At 44.1% G+C, this 18,403-nt stretch overlaps 1 protein-coding gene across 1 annotated transcript in view; it reads right to left on the reverse strand.

Annotated features, from left to right (window-relative positions):
- CRACD (capping protein inhibiting regulator of actin dynamics) overlaps positions 1-18,403 on the reverse strand; it is a 926,069-nt gene that overhangs the window by 602,233 nt on the left and 305,433 nt on the right. Inside the window, exon 3 of the mRNA XM_086962617.1 lies at positions 6,046-6,107. The gene's annotated coding sequence lies outside the window, so the exon portion shown is untranslated. The remainder of the gene's footprint in view (positions 1-6,045; positions 6,108-18,403) is intronic.

Here is an 18,403-nt window from a genome sequence, read left to right on the forward strand (position 1 = left end):
TGTGGGTGATAAGGAGTGGTGAACTTGTAGTTTACACCACATTCCTTCCACATAGCTGTCAAATATCCAGACATGAAGTTGGTACCTCTATCTGATATTACCTCCTTAGGAAACCCCACTCTGGAGAAAACTCCAAGTAGGGCCCTGGCCACAACAGGAGCTGTTGTGGTCCTAAGGGGAATTGCCTCTGGGTACCTGGTGGCATGATCCACTACCACCAGTATGAATCTGTGCCCAGATGCTGTAGGGGGATCCATTGGACCAACAATATCAATCCCCACTCTCTCAAAGGGAACCCCCACCACAGGTAGTGGTATCAGGGGGGCCTTTGTTGTTCCACCTGCTTTACCACTGGCTTGGCAGGTTTCACAGGAGCGACAAAACTCCTTGGTGTCTTCAGACATGTGAGGCCAGTGAAAGTGAGGGACAAGCCTGTCCCAAGTCTTGTTCTGGCCTAGGTGTCCTGCTAAAGGAATATCATGGGCCAAGGTGAGTAGGAAGCCCCTAAATTGCAGAGGTATAACCAACCTCCTGGTAGCACCAGGCTTGGGGTCTCTAGCCTCTGAATAAAGGAGTCCATCGTCCCAATATACTTTATGGGCACCTTGAGCATTCCCAGCAGCCTCAGCAGCAGCCTGCTGTCTGAGGGGTTCAAGAGAAGGACAGGTTAACTGAGCCTGCCCCAAGTCTGCCCTAGAAGGTCCCCCTGTCCCCAGAAACTCAACCTGATCAGGTTCAAGTTCTTCAGGGACAGTTCCTTCAGGGGTCTCAAGATCAGTTTCCTGTGAAGCCTGATCCTCACTTGTAGGCAGTTGGGAAGGCACAGCCTTAACCCTCCTGTTCTTCTTCTTGGGAGGTACTTGGTCCATTGTTCCAGGATCCAAGACCTGAGGTTCAGAGAGGCACTTTTTGGCCTGTGACCTGGTCACAGCAAGGACATGTGATGATATCCCTAACATCTCTGCATGAGTCCTGTACTCAACTTCTGACCATAGAGAGTTCTCCAGGTCATTGCCCAACAAACATTCTACTGGGAGATCAGCACTAACCACAACTTTCTTTAGGCCAGTTACCCCTCCCCAGGAAAAGTTAACAAGTGCCACACTATGTGTAGTAGTGACATTGCTGGCATTGGTCACCAGGTAATCATCGCCTGGCATGTATTGTCCAGGGTCCACAAAGTTAGGTGTCACCATAGTGACACTGGCACATGTGTCCCTGTAAGCTTGAGCCACTTTGTTGTTAATCAAAGGCGTCTGTCTGTATTTGCCCAGATTACTGGGACTTATGTCAGGGACCAAATCCAGGTCCCCTTCACAAACCAAAACAGCCTGTGTAAGAGTTCTGACTAGGTCAGAATCTCCTCCAGTTCCCAAAGTGATTCCCACTAAACCCTTGGCTTGAGGACCAGCACTGCTAACTGTACTAGTGGGTGCAGGTGCCTTAGGGGCTGCAGTGCTGGGGGTTCCACCCTTTTTACACTCACTTGTCCAGTGAGAGGTGTTCTTACAAGTTTTACACCAGGGTTTCTTCTGACCTTCTTTCTTCTTCTTCTTGGAAGTTTGGGACCCACCCTCTGTCTCAGTTTGGGGCCCTGTTGAAGACTTCTGGTCTTTAGCTTTCTGCTCCCCACCCTTCTGGTCTGTTTTCTTCTGGTCACCACCCTGGTTCTGGTTCTGGTTCTTTTGCTTAACTCTGGTTCTTACCCATTTATCTGCCCTCTTTCCCAATTCTTGGGGAGAGGTCAAATCTGAGTCAACCAAATGTTGATGCAACTGCTGGTTCTGACAATTATTTAAAATTTGTTCTCTCATCAGCAAATTATACAATCCTTCATAGTCTGTAACCTTGCTTCCCAGCAACCATCCCTCCAGAGCCTTAGTGGCACACTCAACAAATTCAGACCAGTCCTGAGTCTGTGTCTTCTGGGTATCTCTGAACATTAACCTGTACTGTTCAGTGGTTAAGCCTAACCCATCAATCAGAGCACTCTTCAGGACCAGGTAGTTTCTAGAATCCCCATCACTAACTGTGAGGAGTCTGTCTCGGCCTCTACCTTCAAAGGAGAGCCACAAGATTGCTGCCCACTGCTCCTGAGGGATCTGCTGTACTCTGCAGGCTCTCTCCATTGCAGTAATCCATTTATGGATGTCATCCCCAGCTTTGTAGGGGGGCACAATCTTACTCAGGTTCCTATTATCAAAAGACCTGTCTTTATCCTTGTGGATATTGCTGCCACCAGTGGGTTCTATTACCCCACTCTCTCTAGGCTGTCTTGCTCTAGCAAGTTTCTCTTGGGCCAGGGCAATCTCTAACTCTTGTCTCTGGACTCTCAATTCAGCCTCTCTAATTTGAGATTCTCTCAATTTGGTCTCATGTTCCCTTCTCTGAGGGCTAGTCATCCTCCTTCTGGAGTGACCATGAGAACCTCTAGAAGCATAGGAGTTGTCAGAGTCACCTGAGTGAATCCTTCTCCTCCTAGGCTCCTGGTTAAGTCCACCTGAGGGTCTGAATGGGTTGTTACCTGATTCATTCCCAAGTTGACTTAAGTTAGCCTGGTTCAGTCTACTGACCAGCACCTGACTATCTCTGTCATCATCTGACTCACTGCTTTCCACCTCCTCCTCCTCTTCTTCTTCCTCTTCCTCTACATCTACTTGAGGAGCTCCAGTGGTGGAGGCTTCCTCATCTACTAGGATGATAGGGGCAGGGGTGTCTACAGTGTCATCCTCTGAAGGATGGCCTCCTTCAGCATTCCCTGTGGGGTTTGCTTTAGAGGTCTTTAGAGCCTCAGACTGATCCAAGAGCTCTCTTAGGTGGTCTGTAGTAGGGGAAGGCCCTGTCTTCAGACCCCTTAAGACACAAAGCTGTCTTAATTCCTTAAAAGGAAAAATAGCAAACTGGGATGGTGCCCTTGGAGGGTCACTCTCAACAGGAGTAAGTCCACTGGACCCCTCTGTTCCAGACATTGCTCTAGTGTGGGTGGATGTGTTGCAATCTACCTACACTGGTGTTTACCTACTAAACCTATCTAGTAGTTGTAGCTAGGGTGTGCTACTCCCTTTGCTCTACAACAACTAAGTTCAGTAGAACTTAAGTATACTAGTCTTGTTTTATATGTACCTAGCAGGTACCTGTATGATCTTTCAGATGATAATCTCAAAGATTGTAATGGTAAAACAACAGCAAGCTCAGATCCCAATCCGCTGCTCACCAATGTGAGAAGTTGGCCTGGTATATAATGCTCACTAATTCTAGTGATCACTTTGTACCATGCCAAGCAACCCTTATGATGATGGTTGTAATTCAACCTTGTAGACCAGTTATCCTAGTGGTAACGTGGACAAAGCAGTCTTAGGCTAAACTCTGAAAGGCATGTGAAGCCAGCTGTTATACCATACACAACCCCCTTGAATACCAAATGAAAGGGACACCACACAGATATATATTGAAAATATATATTGATTTATTAACTATAAAATCCCCTGGACTCTTTATGAGCACAGAAGCACAAGCGTTAAATCACAAGACAGTTTAAAATACACAAAAGTTGCACAATATGGATGAGCCCTAGGGGCCACCTAAACCATATACTAAATAAGTGGTATAAGGGATACCAGGAGGAAAGTGAAGAGGCCTAGGGCCTTGGGAATCGCTGGAGCTATTCGAGACTGGAGTTAGCTAAGTCGGGAAAGGCCCACGGGACTCGGGTGCAGTGTCCAAAGTGCACGCACTTCTCAATACAAAGTCTACGGTGCGTAAAAAGCACAAAGTTAGAAAGTTAGGAACCTTCCGAGTGACCTACGGAGCTGAAACTTAAAACACAGGCCCTTGGGATGTGTACCAGTGCAGGAGCACCGGCGGAGCTGAGTTACCTCACCCACAGGAAGCGGGTGCACAGGGTCGAAGATGTGTCGGGTTTCGTCACGCTGGTCGATGGTGCTTGGAGCAGGAAATGCTGCAGGCGGCTCGATGAGAAGAGTTCCGGTGGATCCAAGGGTGGATCTGTAGATGTGAAGACCTGAAAGCAGAGGGGACAGTGTTCAAAGTCACTAGCCAGTGACTGCCGTGGAACCAGAGTGGAACCAGGTGATGTCGGGTGCAAACAGGCGTTGTCGGGTAGCTTCTTTCTGCAGCCACGTGGATACCCGGGGTCGAGGACGTCCAGGAGTCGGTCACGAGCTGTCCCACGTAGGCTTCTCGCTGTTGGCGGTGTCGGCGACCTGATCGGAGCAAACAGGCCTTGGCAAATGCAAGCCACGCAGAAGTTGAAAGATGCTGTTCACTCGGACCAGCAAGGTCAGAGCGGGTGCTCCTTTTCACAGGAGCTTGGGTAGGTCTGGAGCAACCAGACCTGCTGTTTAAATCTTCGGGTTCGTCGCCAAGATGGCCGCTGGCCGCGTGGCTAGTGGCCGGGATGGCGCGTCGAGTGGCACAATGCAAAAGGGCCCCACGCAGATCGTGGAGATGCTGGAGGGCTGATCTTCGGTGCAAGGGCTGCTCGGTGGTGGGGGTTCTCAATCCCCAAAGCACAACGTCGAGGATGCCTCAGAAGCTGCGCAGTCAGCTTTTCGGGTGTCTTTCAAGAGGTCCGGTCCCACGTCACTCGGTGCCTCCACGGGTCCCTTCTTCGCAGGGACTGTGGATCGGGCTCTGAGAGGTCTGGGAGTCTGGTTCTTGTCGGGCTCTGGGCTCGGTCTCCGGCGGGAGGCGGCGGCAAAGCAGACGTCGAGTTGCTGGTTGGTGCCTGTGTTCACAGGGTGGTCACTCCTTGGCCACAAGGGAGATTCTTCTTCAGTCTTCTGTGCAGCAGAATGTCGAAGTCCAGTCTTCTTCTTAGTTTTAAGTTGATTTCGGGATGATCTGCTGTGCAATGGCACTGCTCCCCCTCTTATTCCAATCTAGGGGGTGGATCACCTACTAGGTCCCTCCTCTGGGAGGAACCAGGAAGGGGGGCGGTTACACCCCCTTTCCTTTGTCCAGCTCCGCGCCAGGACTGGGGCTGGAAGGCCCCAGAACCGGTTTGGGCTGGCCTATGCACGGGGACACCTTGTGTGCCCCGGGCATGTCTGATTCTATTCAGCCCTGTCCTACCCAATACACAAAATCCTGTCTGGGGTGGTGCTCGCACCTCCCAAGGCAGGAAACCCTTTGTCCAGGCCACCATCTGCCGAGTTTCGGTCAGCAGCAGGAGGCCAGACTTGTGTCTGTGGTGGCAGCGTCCATTTTGTGAAGCTGAGGCTCTGCTTAACTTTAACCGGGGTTAAGGCTACACACATGTCGTGTCCCTCTAGAAGGGTGGAATGCTATCCCCGTCGCCAGAATTGGCGAGGGGATAGTATTCCAATTCGTATGACACCTTACTCGACATGTTTTGATAAAGCCAAACCAAAGATAGCATTTAACCGCGAGGATTATAATGCACTTAAGAGTATATGGTATGGCAATATCCCGGAACAGCTTAGGGAGTTGTTCCCGACAGCTGCAGACAGGCTCAGCTCATGCTAGAGCACCATCTCACATATTTCCAAGCACTCTGCCTCCAGGATTGATGAGGCCTTCCATAGGAGTGGCTGATAGGAACATATGTGTCCAGTTTAGGGTTAGGCACAGACATACTGTACCTAAGTAAGAGGTGGTTACACCGACTTACCCCAGCTGAGTGATCAGCCAGTTGTGTCAAATATGGAGGCCAGGCCAGGGGTGGCATAATACATGCTGCAGCCCCTGGTAGGCCTTGGATACACCTATGCCCTGGGCACCTAGGGTGCACTTATACAGGGGCTCATAAGGTGAACCAGTTCCAATTCGTAATGCACCTAGAGTGCATTGGCAGTAATTTAGAGAGAGAACAGCAGGCTGTGGGTCTGATTAGCAGGCCCACAGCCACATTAAGTCAGAAACCAGTGAAGCAAAAAGCAAAAATTTGGGGTGACCATAGGATAGCAGACCCTACTCTCCTACACTTTTACATACTGCATTGTTTTTGCTTATGTCAGGTTTGTTCCATCCTACTGAATAAAACTATTTTTGAAAAAGACTTACTTGCAGGAGTGTCCCAGCTGAAAAGTGAATCTGAAGAAACGCCACTCCCATGAAAATCCAGCCTGTTGAAAAAAAGACATTGCTCATAAGCGAACAAATTCTTCTTTATAAATAAGCACACAATAATTGCATTGTAATAAAGTAGTTTAACATTTTGAGAATCATTAGATGAAGGTGAATCATTTAACAAATACAGATTAACCAACATTAATTTATAGCAAATAACTCAGAGTATTTCACTGTAATATAGCCTTATAGCCCGCTGTAGAGGGCTATACCGGCTATTAAAGGCCTGCTACTGCGTTAAAGGCCCGAGCCAAAGGCGAGGGACTTTAACAAGGTAGCGGGACTTTAATAGCCGGTATAGCCCTCCTATGAAGGGCTCTAAGGCTATTAGAACATTCTGCCACTAGAGGGCCTAATGTTCTAACAAATAAAACAAAGGCCTCTTGAAGCTTGAGGGGATTTTTCAAGAGGCCTTTGTAAGACATTGCTCTGTGGGCCTTTACGTGCCTGTAGAAGCAGGGAGAACTCATTTGTCTTCAATGGAGCTCCCAACATTCAAATGTTCTAATATGAATTTAACTTGAGTTGACATATTTAGAACAGCATTTTCCGCCCTACCGTTTCTCCAGACATCCATCCTTGAAATAGTGGTTGCTTTTATGATCAATACGAGTCTGTCACTAAGCTTCCATAATCATCTTTGTTACCAAGATGCGAAAGCTACTTGCTACCTGTTTGTTTTAAACAAGGAAAAAGTTTTTTACATGCACCTAGGAGAGTATATTTCACGTTTCCAGAGCCTGTATTTCGAAGGAAAAAAAAGAGTCAACTAGGTTGCTCAAACCAAGATTTGAAATTGTAACCTGGTCTCTATGTGTGTGCGTCTGCATCAAGTTTATCCCATCATATTGACATCATCACTTGTAGCATGTATCCCAAATACCTGAAAACAGTCCAATCGTTTGCAGGTCTCACATAGACAGCGCATGTGCTGTCTCTTGAAGACATTTTGTAGACAATTAGTAATGTTATGTTAAAATTACTTTTAAAGTGCACGTATACCCGGAGGTGTCTTGGCACTGCTTCTATTACAGTGGTTTGACAGCCCTACTGAGAATAAAAAGCCATATGATTCTTAGTACTTAAAAGGCCATGTTTTTAGTGCCTTCCTGAAGGATAGGAGATCAGTCAGACATGGATTTGATGTATGGGTAGAGAGTGTACCACAGTCTGGAGGCACTCGACACAAAGCTTCTTCCACCCCATGAAGAGCGTCTGAAATTAGGGACATCAAAATGTTGGCACCCAGAGAGTACAGCTGCCTGGTAGGACAGTACCATTTAACACTGTCTATCAGATATGCTAGGACCGTGTTGTGAAGTGCCCTGTGGGAATACACAAGGCTTTACCGTTGATTCTCTGTTTAATGGGTAGCCAATGGAGCTTAAACAATGCATGTCTAACAGATTGGTATTTAGAAATTCCAAGAAGCATGCATGCTGCTGCGTTTTCGGGAACTGGAAGCTTGCTTAGAAGTTGCTGCTGTATATTCAAGAAGAGACCGTTGCAGTAATCAAGTTTGGACATGACCAAGACTGTCACTTTTTTTTTTGTAAGGCCTCAGGAATGTAAGGAGGATTTTCTTCACTATTTTTATTGTCCACAAAGCAGAAGAGATAGTAGAATTGACTTAATCGACGCAAGCAAGCTTGCTTTCTACAAGGACTCCTAGGTGTTTTACTTTTCTAGATGGTAATGGCAGATTTCCTAGCTCTTGAGACTACCAGGATGGGGACCAAAAGGAGGCCTCTTTGTCAAAAAGGATAACCTCTGTCATTCCTGAGTTTAGCTTTAGGCAGTTCATGCTCATCCAATCAATAACCACCAGCATTCCGTTGCAAAATATATTGCTGGTATTGTCGTCATTGCTGGCTAGGGAGACTGCAATCATCCACATAGAATGGGAGGGAAAACCAAAGAAGTTATGTTACATATACATTAAATACCGTTGGACTCAACGAAGACCCCTGAGAGACTCCTCAGTGTAGTGAAAATGTTTCTAATTCAAACTCCCCAGATGACACTGTTTGTGTTCTCTCTCACTGAGAAAGAGGCTTAGGAGGGCCAGAGTGGAATGCCACTGACAGGCCAAGCAGGTTGAGTGCTGCTTCCTCCCCCCCGTCAAGGGTGGCACAAATCTCCTCAGTTGTTACAAGCAAGACCGTTTTCATGCTGTGGCACTCCGAAAGTCGAACTGTGTAGGGTCAGGAACTGGTGGTTCTGTACAAAAGTGGCATATTGCTTACAGCCTGCTCAAAGCTTTCCATTGGTTAGCTTCAGTGTTGCTCTGATTTGCTTCATTCCCGTTTGTCACTGCATTCGTGTGTCATGTCTTCTTTTTGTGCTTGCCCCACCCCTGACACATGGACCAAGTACTTCTGTCCTTCTGTCCTTCCACTGCTACTGTTTTTGTAGCCACTTTTTTTGGTGTGTTCAATCAGTGGTTATGCGGGCTTGTGTTTTCAGGTCGTCTCCCATATCCCGTCCAATTTGCTTCTTTTCCCTCCCAGCACTGCTGTGTGCTTCTTTGAGACTCCCACCCTCTCTCATTCCCTCCCTCTCCGTATTCCTCCTTTTTTTCCCTTCCGTTTGTGGCCGCTCGCCCCCCTCCATCTCTGCATTCCAGCATCTTTTACTTCCTAACTTTTGTGTTTTTCATGCACTTTGGTACAACAAGAACTAGGAATCAGATGGCTTTACATACCCAGTTCCACATGTACAAATTCAGCAACTTTGACCTAACCAACACCCTCTCTTGTGGTTTCAACTCTTTTTGCAACCCAGTTGATAGAGTTGCTTCTCCTCCTGCAGTGTTGTGTTGCTTGTCCCGCCCTTCCAGCCAGACAAAAAAAGCCCTATGACATGGCCAGCACTGGCCATGTCATAGTGCTTACCACCTCTCCCCCTTGACTTTCAGCTGTGCTGCTATACAACATGGCTAAAAAAAAATGACAAAACCACTGACTCTTGCATTGGCGAGACCTATTGGATTTGCCAATGCTTGTTCTATGTCTATTGTAGTTTATTTACTTCTCATAGAAACAGAAAATTATGCCCACCAGTCTCAGCAATTGAGGATATAAATCAAATGAAAAAAAAGCTTTTATAGACATTATGTGTTCAGGTCTTATAGATTAAATATTATCTATTGGTTTGTCGCATGAACCCTATTTGGTGAGAATTGTTTTTCTGGATTCATTGTAGTCTTGTGATAGTTGCAGTCATATTCAGGATGGTTCAGAAACCAGTCCTGTGGTATGAATGTATAAAACTCGCCTTGCATAACCATGAATTTCTACTTCTACTGATTATATATATATATATATATATATATATATATATATATATATATATATATATATATATATATATATATATATATATATATATATATATTCCGCACTTGCACTTTTTTCTGCGACAGGCTCAAATATCCGACCATCAGACAGGAAAAAACACGGAAGACCCAGAGTGCAGGTGAGTTTCTTTTATTCTTCAGCACACCACGGCAGCATAACGTTTCGGCCTACACAGAGGCCTTGGTCACATGGCGCGCTGAGAGAGTTGCAAGAAATTTAAAGGGCTCATTCACAATTGACGAACACATTTGATTGGTTACTTTGTGAGCAGTGGGAGTGTTTAACTGCGATGGAAAAAGTTTTTGCAATTGCAATTATAAGGGCGGGGAATCACATGTCATAACGTAATCGCCCTTAGCATTGATACCTGTATAAATACATTTATAGAATCCGACAGTTCGACTGAATTATTTAGATTAACTCATGGGCACGCATGGTATGTACCAAAGATCATACAAGATTACATGTATTTACATAAAGTGCAAAGTGAAACCCTCAATCAGTTCTCAATTTGATTGAGTATCTTAAGGCTAACAGCATAAATGCTTTAAATGCACCAAAACAATGCACAATATACCATTAGTACCTCATATATAAAATATATACACCAAATTTCATATATTTACATCTATATACATCATGAAAATTACGACTACTACCAAAAAACTACTTAAATGCAGTGCAGTAGTGTCAAAGTCGGATATGCAGGGCACAATTTTACGTACATCTCCCCATACCTTTTCCAACATTAAATGTTTTTACAAAACCAAGAGGCCATCGCTATTGTATGAGCTAAAAAAAAACAAGTGCAGTTGAAAAACAGTGTTTACATTTTTTTCAAAAAATAAGCATTAAAAAATGATAACGTGAAGTTTCTGAGGTTTGCAGCAACCAGTTGATTCAACATACTTATAATGACCTAGTGTTGTTTTAACTTATATAGTCATATTTGGTTACCAAGAAGATCAACACTACTGACCAAATTGCAGGTGACTATTGCTTTAGAAATTGCTGACATCTTATTAGTAGGACAGAGGTGGGGATACAACAAGAAGCTTTCAGTAGTTGTATTTTTTACAAACAGGTGTAAAAATCCTCTGTGGAGTTGAGGCCATTTGGGCTCTTGCTGTCCATCTCCAGGATATATCTGGTCTCAAGTGCCCTTAAGATCCCATCCCGGTTACGACCTCTTCTCAGGGGGCCTACAGAGTCAATAGCGTAATATTTAAGGAGACTGCTGTTGTTACCATGGAACTCCTTAAAGTGTCGTGCAACCGGGTATGTGGCGTCATTAGTATTGATTGCCCTGATGTGCTGGAGTACCCTTTTGTGGACCTGCAATTTGGTGCTACCAATGTATTGCAGGCCACATGGGCACTCCAGCACATACACCACATTACTCCGACTTGCACGTGAGTTGCTTATTGATCTTACGGGGCACTGCTGAGAATGCTGTGAGGAACTCGGATTTATTGAGCCCCTGAGAGCAGGCTTTGCAACTGGAACACTTCCTAAACCCCCGACTGGCAGCTAGCCAATTTTTTGGGGGTATTACCTCAGGACTAGACTTAACTAGTGCATCCTGTAAAGAGAACGCCTTCCTGTACGTAATAGCTGGTTTGTTAGGCATGTGTTCGCCAATGACTGGATCTAATTTAATCAGATTCCAGTATTGGTTGACGATCTTTCTAAGTGCCCCGTGCTGACTGCTGTAGGTCCAAATGAGCCTGATAGGCTGCTCAATGTTAGCGACAGTGTTTTTCTGTACTTTCTTATGGGTCAGTGCTTCAGTGCGTGACAAAGCGTTGGCTTTTCTAATGGCTGTGTCAATTAGCTGCTCTTTGTAACCGCGGGCAAGGAACCTTAATTTGCTAGCAGCCTGCGCACTTTTGCAGTGGGAGTCCGTGCTACACACCCTACGGATTCTAAGCATCTCCCCATAGGGGATGCTTCTAATCAAATGTGGGGGGTGATGACTTCCCGCGTGCAAGATGGTATTGCCCGCTGTAGGCTTCCTGTACAGCTTAGTTTCAAGCCTACCCTGACTGACCTCCAATGTAACGTCAAGAAAGTGTGCTACCTGCTGACTGATGTGCGACGTGAAAGACAGATTAAATGAGTTGGAATTCAGAATCTCAATGAAATTAGCTGCTTCTTCATGTGTCCCGCGCCAAATCATCAGAATATCATCGATATACCTGTACCATCTGATGATATGAAGGGTACAGGTATCGTGGTGAATGCCCCTGAGGACCTGTCTCTCCCAGTACCCCATGTGGAGACAGGCGTAACTGGGAGAGAAACAGGCCCCCATGGCAACACCTCTGACTTGTTGGTAATATCGATTTAGGAACATGAAATAATTATGATGCAGACAGAAACTGATCATAGTCAGCAACATTTTGTTGTGCTCCACCAGTTCTATGGGTCGCCTATCCAGAAAAAACTCAACAGCCCTTAGTCCATCTGCATGCACTATACTTGTGTATAACGATGATACATCTAGCGTAATCAACCAAAAATCATCATTCCATTCAAACTCCTCAAGTTTCCTCATCAGATCACTTGAATCTTGAATAAATGATTCAAGTGACAAAACATGCTCTTGGAGGAACAGATCAATGTACATGGTGGCTTTTTCCAACAACCCCCCGCACGCCGATATGATGGGTCTACCTGGCGGCTTGGTCGCATCCTTGTGCACCTTAGGGATCAGGTACAAAACGGGGGTTACAGGATGGTCATTCTTTAAACACTTCAACTCATCCATACTAATAAGTCCGCTGGATCGCCATCCCATTAGGAGAGAGTGAAAGTCTGATTGTGCCTTCCTCAGTGCATTGAGATCACAATGTCTGTAACAGTTCGGGTCATTGAGCTGAAGGTAAGCTTCCTCCATATATAATGATCTGGGCCAGAGCACAATGTTGCCGCCCTTGTCTGATTGTCTGACAATTATATTTCCATCTGATTTCATTTTGTTGATCAATTTCCGATACTCACTGTTAATATAATGTTTACAATGGTGTGCTTTCAACGTCTTCACATGCAGTGCCTTTATCTGTTTGACAGCAGCATCCTGAAAGATATCGATGTTGTCATATGGAGTTACAGGAGTGAAGGTAGACCTCGGCTTTAAATTACTTAGGCCACCAGTTTGGAAATTCACTTCTTCCTGCGTATTTTGTGTGCTTGGGGCCTCTGCTCGCAAGCCCGCCAAGTCCTGCATCAACGGGATATCATGAACTACCAGGCCTTGGGCAGTGGGCTCCATACCAGGCCTTTTAGCAGTCCCCCGTGACTTACTGTTGGCAATATGTTTTTTCAGTTTCAATTTGCGCGTGAATTTAAAGAGGTCTATCCTCGTGTCAGCATAATTGAAACTGCTCGGTGGGCAATATGACAATCCTTTAGACAGGATGCTGATCTCAGCATCAGAAAAAGTAGTGTAGGTCAGGTTGATGACGGATAGACCATTGTCCAGTATATTTGAATGGTTGCTGGTTTGTGCCGTGCTCGCTACTTCTTTTTGGTGGCGTTCCAACGCTTGTAATTCCGTTTTTTGGGCTTTTCGTTTGGCGCGGCTTTTTCTGCGCTCTCGTCGTTTTTGGTTGGGGCTTTTTCGGGTACTGGAATGCGTGGGCGCAGGGTCTCGCGCCTGTCCTGTCTGACACACTCCAGTTCTTCCTCCACAGTCAGTCGTGTAAACCCCAAACGGTCTGAGTATCTACCAGCTTCCGCTTCAGACCCACTGTCGATGTTTGAACTTAGGTCTGTGAGGCTTGAACCCCCAGGAGAGTTGGAACGTCCCTGGGTAGTGCTTTGGGCTTTACTTTGCGTTGTGCGTGGATTTTGTAGTTTTGAGGCTTTGATCGCATCATATTTGCGCGCAAACGTGAAGATTCTCCCTTCACTATAATCTGTTTTATCTCGCTGGAACTTGAATGTTTTGCGCTTTCTAATAACATCCTCTTCTTTCTGCACACGCTGTTCCATTACCTCTCGATATTTTTTACACTCCAACGCAATGTTAGTATCTTCCTCACAAAGGCTCGTTATTTCTGCCTCTAGAACATCAATCTCTGCCTGTAATTTTGGCCTATCACTCTCCGCATAGCAAACCAGCATTGTGACTAGGCGGCGTGATGAATCCAGGCTCCATTCAGCCCAATCCTTGAGCATTGCTGGGTCCATATATTCGTAACTAGGCGCTAGCATAACCCTTAGCCCACGTGGTATGCGGTTCACTTCTAGGTAGCGACTCAGTGAGCGATGCTCCCACCATTTAGACTGCTCCCTTTTTAGAAGCTTTTCCAAAGATTTGAATTTTTCACGGAGGTTCGAACCCCCAGTAGCACACGTGTCCTCAGAAACAGTCACAGACGGCCCCCCAGCCGGGGAGTCGTCAAACGCTTCCAAAGCGGCAACCTCTCTCCCCTTACGTGCGCCGGCTGCCATGGCGTTTGCTGAAATTAAAACTAATGTCGCACTCACTCAGAACGGGGAAGCTGCAGTAATCGCGGCTCGTCCTCCGACTGCGCACAACTCCTCCACCGGAACACTTCTGTGCCTCAGTTCGCCGTCGTAGATAAGCGGGCACCCGAAGTTTGAGACAGCCGTCCCAACACGGTTCCTGACAAACAGCAACAGCAAACAATTTCCCAGATGTCCAGGGGCTCAAGCAGTAACTCCCCAACGGGAGAAATAAAGACTTCCGGGTCACCGGACGCCGAGGTTTCTTGCTGCTCAGCCATATATATATATATAACTATGGCGATTACAATCTTACAGGGTAAAATATAGATTGTCCTGAAATTCTGTCAGTTATTATACTAATTGTGCTATGACTCCATGCTCTCTCCCACCCGGGTTTTGCTTACAGATAATGCTATGCATCGCCAACGTTTACAATCCAATTATCTTATATACATACATGATATTAATTTGTTTATTTGATATGTAGTGCCAAGTATTTTATGCTCTATACTTGTTATTGCAGATGGTTTTCCCTTACCTAAAGATGTAAGTTTGCACGAACCTTTGGGAAGATGTATAGGAACTTTTCTATGTCTGTTGCCTTATCACATGACTATACTTTGTGTCACCATGGTAACCAGATACCAATCACAGTGAAGCAACTGTGTCTGTTCAGAGGGATATATGTTTTGTAATCACATTTAGGTAGGTGAAGTGAGCAAGGCGGAGGCTTCCGCCGAAACGCGTCTTTTCAGCAGCTTTGTAAAATAAACTTTCAACCTTGAGCAAACTCACGGAGTCGGTGCCTTCCTTCATCGTGAGGAAGTGTGCTTGGTAACAAATATATATATATAAATATCCTTGTGAATCCAAATCATAAAAACTAATTATACCTCTCATATATTAATAGCTCATTACATCACATAGAAGAATACATAATTACTGTTGTATAACAAGTTGCATTATAAAAAGAAGTAAATTATGTAATCTCATTTAAGCCTATGTATAGGATGTTGGACTTGTCATAGTTCTGTCCTCCAAGTCTCAAGTTGTAATAATCTTATAGGTATATCACCATCCATAGGATGAGTGTTGACAATTGCCAAATGTGATACGATAGCGTTGTGACATAACTTTTCATTTCCATATAATATACAGCCACAACAGATTTTATGTTATAATTTCTTATCTCTGATTTATGTTTGGCAAGTCTTACTTTTATTGATTTGGACCTTTGTCCAACATAGATTTTGCCACACGTGTATTTCAAAATATAGATTTCATTCATAGTTTCACATTTCACTTATGAACTTACAGGTATCTTTTTCACTGAAATTGAATGATGTATAAGATCTCCTTTAAAGACATCATTACATTGAATGCATTTGAGGGAAGAGAGTAGCCAGAAAATTAAAATACCCACCACTTTGAACAAAACCTCTGATTTCACCAAGCAAGCAAAGCAAGTGAGCCTAGCCCTTCCTAGAAGAGCTCCTTTGTCTCTTCCAGCCAAGGATATATCCGTTCATCCTTTTACCCTTCCATCCACCTGATATCCACTATTTCTCCTTTACATTCTGACATCCATTAATTCTTTCATCCATCATTCAATCTTTCCCTATTTGATCAATCCATCAGTGGTGGCTCCTCCACAATTTCGGAGAAGTGTTGCCCCACTGCCTGGCTCAGAGTCAGTAAATAAAATAAAAAGATGTTTTTGCATCATTTTAATTTACATTTTCCGGCTCTTAGTGAGCGGTGTTGGGAGGGGAGCTCATAATATGCAATAGGGTTGCCTGTCTGTAAACTTTACACACTTTGTAATACCTTTTTTTCAGTCACTTTAAGGAGATTATGACTTTCTTTAAATTTCTGGATTCACTGTAAAGTTGACAGATACAGGGTTTCCACCGTATTCACAACCACCAGGACACCAACCAAGCCTTCATTCCGGAGTGTTTCTTCGATGGTTTAATATGTTGGGAGATTTGCAGTCTTGGGTTCCTACCATTCAGTTGATTGAATACCTAGCTTGGGGGCAATGAATACTACCACCGAAGCCCAGTCCTTGTAATATGTTATCTTGATACCATGTAACAAGGTGACATCACTGGTTGAAGTCAGGACTGAGCAACCAGCAGTCGGTTGCACATTAATACATCCATAATCACTCAATAGTCTAGCGGAGGCATTTTCAACCAACAACCCTTTGCAGGTTTTTTTATTCTCATACATATAATGTTGAAAGTGAGACTACTGTATCAGAATCAAGCAGGTTGGGTAAATAGACAGGTCTTAAAAATAGGATTTAGGGTGACATAGCAAACATGTATGAACACTTGACCATGTTCCAGTATTACACAGCTCTGTTGCTAGTGTTCATCATAACTGTCAAGCTATCCCATCAACTTCAGGTAGGAGCCCCATCTCAGCTGCTGGTGCACTGCACACCTCTGTTGCCTGTCACATGCAGTAAAACGTTCTCCTTGTATGTCAGGAACCCTTCTGATTTACCTTTGCCATGCTTAAATATAATGGGCTATCCCACATAGTTTGCTATCTTCTTCTATTACAAGGTCCTCAATCGACTCCATCGTTTAAAAAAAAAAGATCTAACAATATTGAAGACACATTTTGTGTTGATTGGTGATTCCCACGCACCATTTTCTTTAGTTTTGTATTTAGGCATACTGAAGCCATTGGCAAACATAAATAAGCATTGGCATAGCCAATAGGTCTCGCCTTTGGGGCCTTATAAGTGTTTAGCCATGCAACGGTTGATGTTGCACCAAGGATATTGTGCTGCATAACGAAATACTTATAAGGTCCCAAAAACGAGACCTATTGCCTATGTCAATGCTTGTTTATCTTAATGCTTGTTTTTTAAATTTCTTTTACATTTTGTCACAAGCTTTGTGGACTATTCTTTCAAGGTATCCCCACTAGATGAATGTAATTCCCATTTCTCTTTCCAAATATCTAATGTGATCTGCAAAGTACCGTTTCACTTTTAGCATTTAACCATATAGTAAATTGTCAATAACATGTTGTGAGTTAAGTCTGGTAGTATTTCGTACCAAACTGCTTTCATGGGTCTTCTTCAGTTGTAAGTCTGTCATTAGTTTACTCTAGTAGGTGGATGTATAGTTTGTTTTCTTTGTTTTTTTTTTGCATTTCTGGGAGAATGGATGAGGATGATGAGGAGGAGGGGGTTGACAAGGAGGAGGGTGAGGATGATGAAGATGAGGAGGATGATGATGATGAAGATGATGATGATGAAGAGAATGAGAAGGATGAGGTGGATGAGGAATATGAGGAGGATTATGATGAGGAGGAGAGGGTTTATTACTATTATTATTTTACTTAGGGGGCTTATAAAACACTGCATACCACCGAGTGAGTTGGTTTGTTAGTTCGTCTCAATGAAATGTGGTTATCATATTTTATTTTGCAACTTTTTATTCTATTTCTGAATGGATAAGAGGAGTATGTTTTGCGGGAGTGTATCATCATTACCTCTTCCCTCTTTTCACAATTTGCCCCTTGGTTGAATTGGATGTGTTGTTTTTCATTGGGATTGCAAGTCAGATCTGAAACTTAGCAGTGGGTGCTGAGAGGGGACGCTGAACTGAGGTGAGCAGTCTGGCCAACCTTTTAAATGACATTTCATGCAGTTGAAGTTAGTTTGAGAACAATGGCAAGTCACCACAGGACGTGCACTTAGTTCGCTGTCTTTGGACAGTTGCATCAATAAGTTCCATCTGTTATACCATGCTCGTGAATTATACTTATCTTAAATTATCAATTGATTTTGTAGATTGCCTGGATACTTTTTAACTACTCCTCTTTGCACTTATCTTTGTATCACTGTAATGAGTGGATTACATTGTTGTCAGAAGAATATTCATAAACTTCGTTTGCTAGGTTTGAATTTACAATTATATCGTTTGTCAGAATTGGTTTGTCAGGAAGGAATTGTATAATAATGAAATTCTGCAGCCAAACGGGCTCCACATGCCTGCAATTGAATCACTGTAATCATTTCTACGTAGTTCTTGTGGTGTACATGTACAGTATATTGGTGCTCTTGTAGCTACATAACATTTAACAGATTAGGGACCTTATTTAGAGTTTGGAGGACAGGATAATTCACCAAAATGTGGTATGATTGCAGAAACAATTAATTAATTATGTCAGTGCACAGAGACACACTAACTTCAACAATAGGACTACAATTCTGAATCTTCTAAACTAGCTCATCTGGTTGTATTCCATTGACATTTGTACCGTCATATGGACGCTGATAAAGTAATAGCTTCGAAAATAGTCTTTTGCTGTATGATGCCCCAGCTTAGATAAGTGCAATGCCGTTTTAATTGATCTGTATTTAGCTACTGAAGTATAAACTTTGACAATGATTGCTTTCTTTGAATGGTATTTAATAAAGTAATATGAAA

Source organism: Lissotriton vulgaris, chromosome 3_1 (assembly GCF_964263255.1).
Source record: "Lissotriton vulgaris chromosome 3_1, aLisVul1.2, whole genome shotgun sequence".
NCBI lineage: Eukaryota > Metazoa > Chordata > Amphibia > Caudata > Salamandridae > Lissotriton > Lissotriton vulgaris.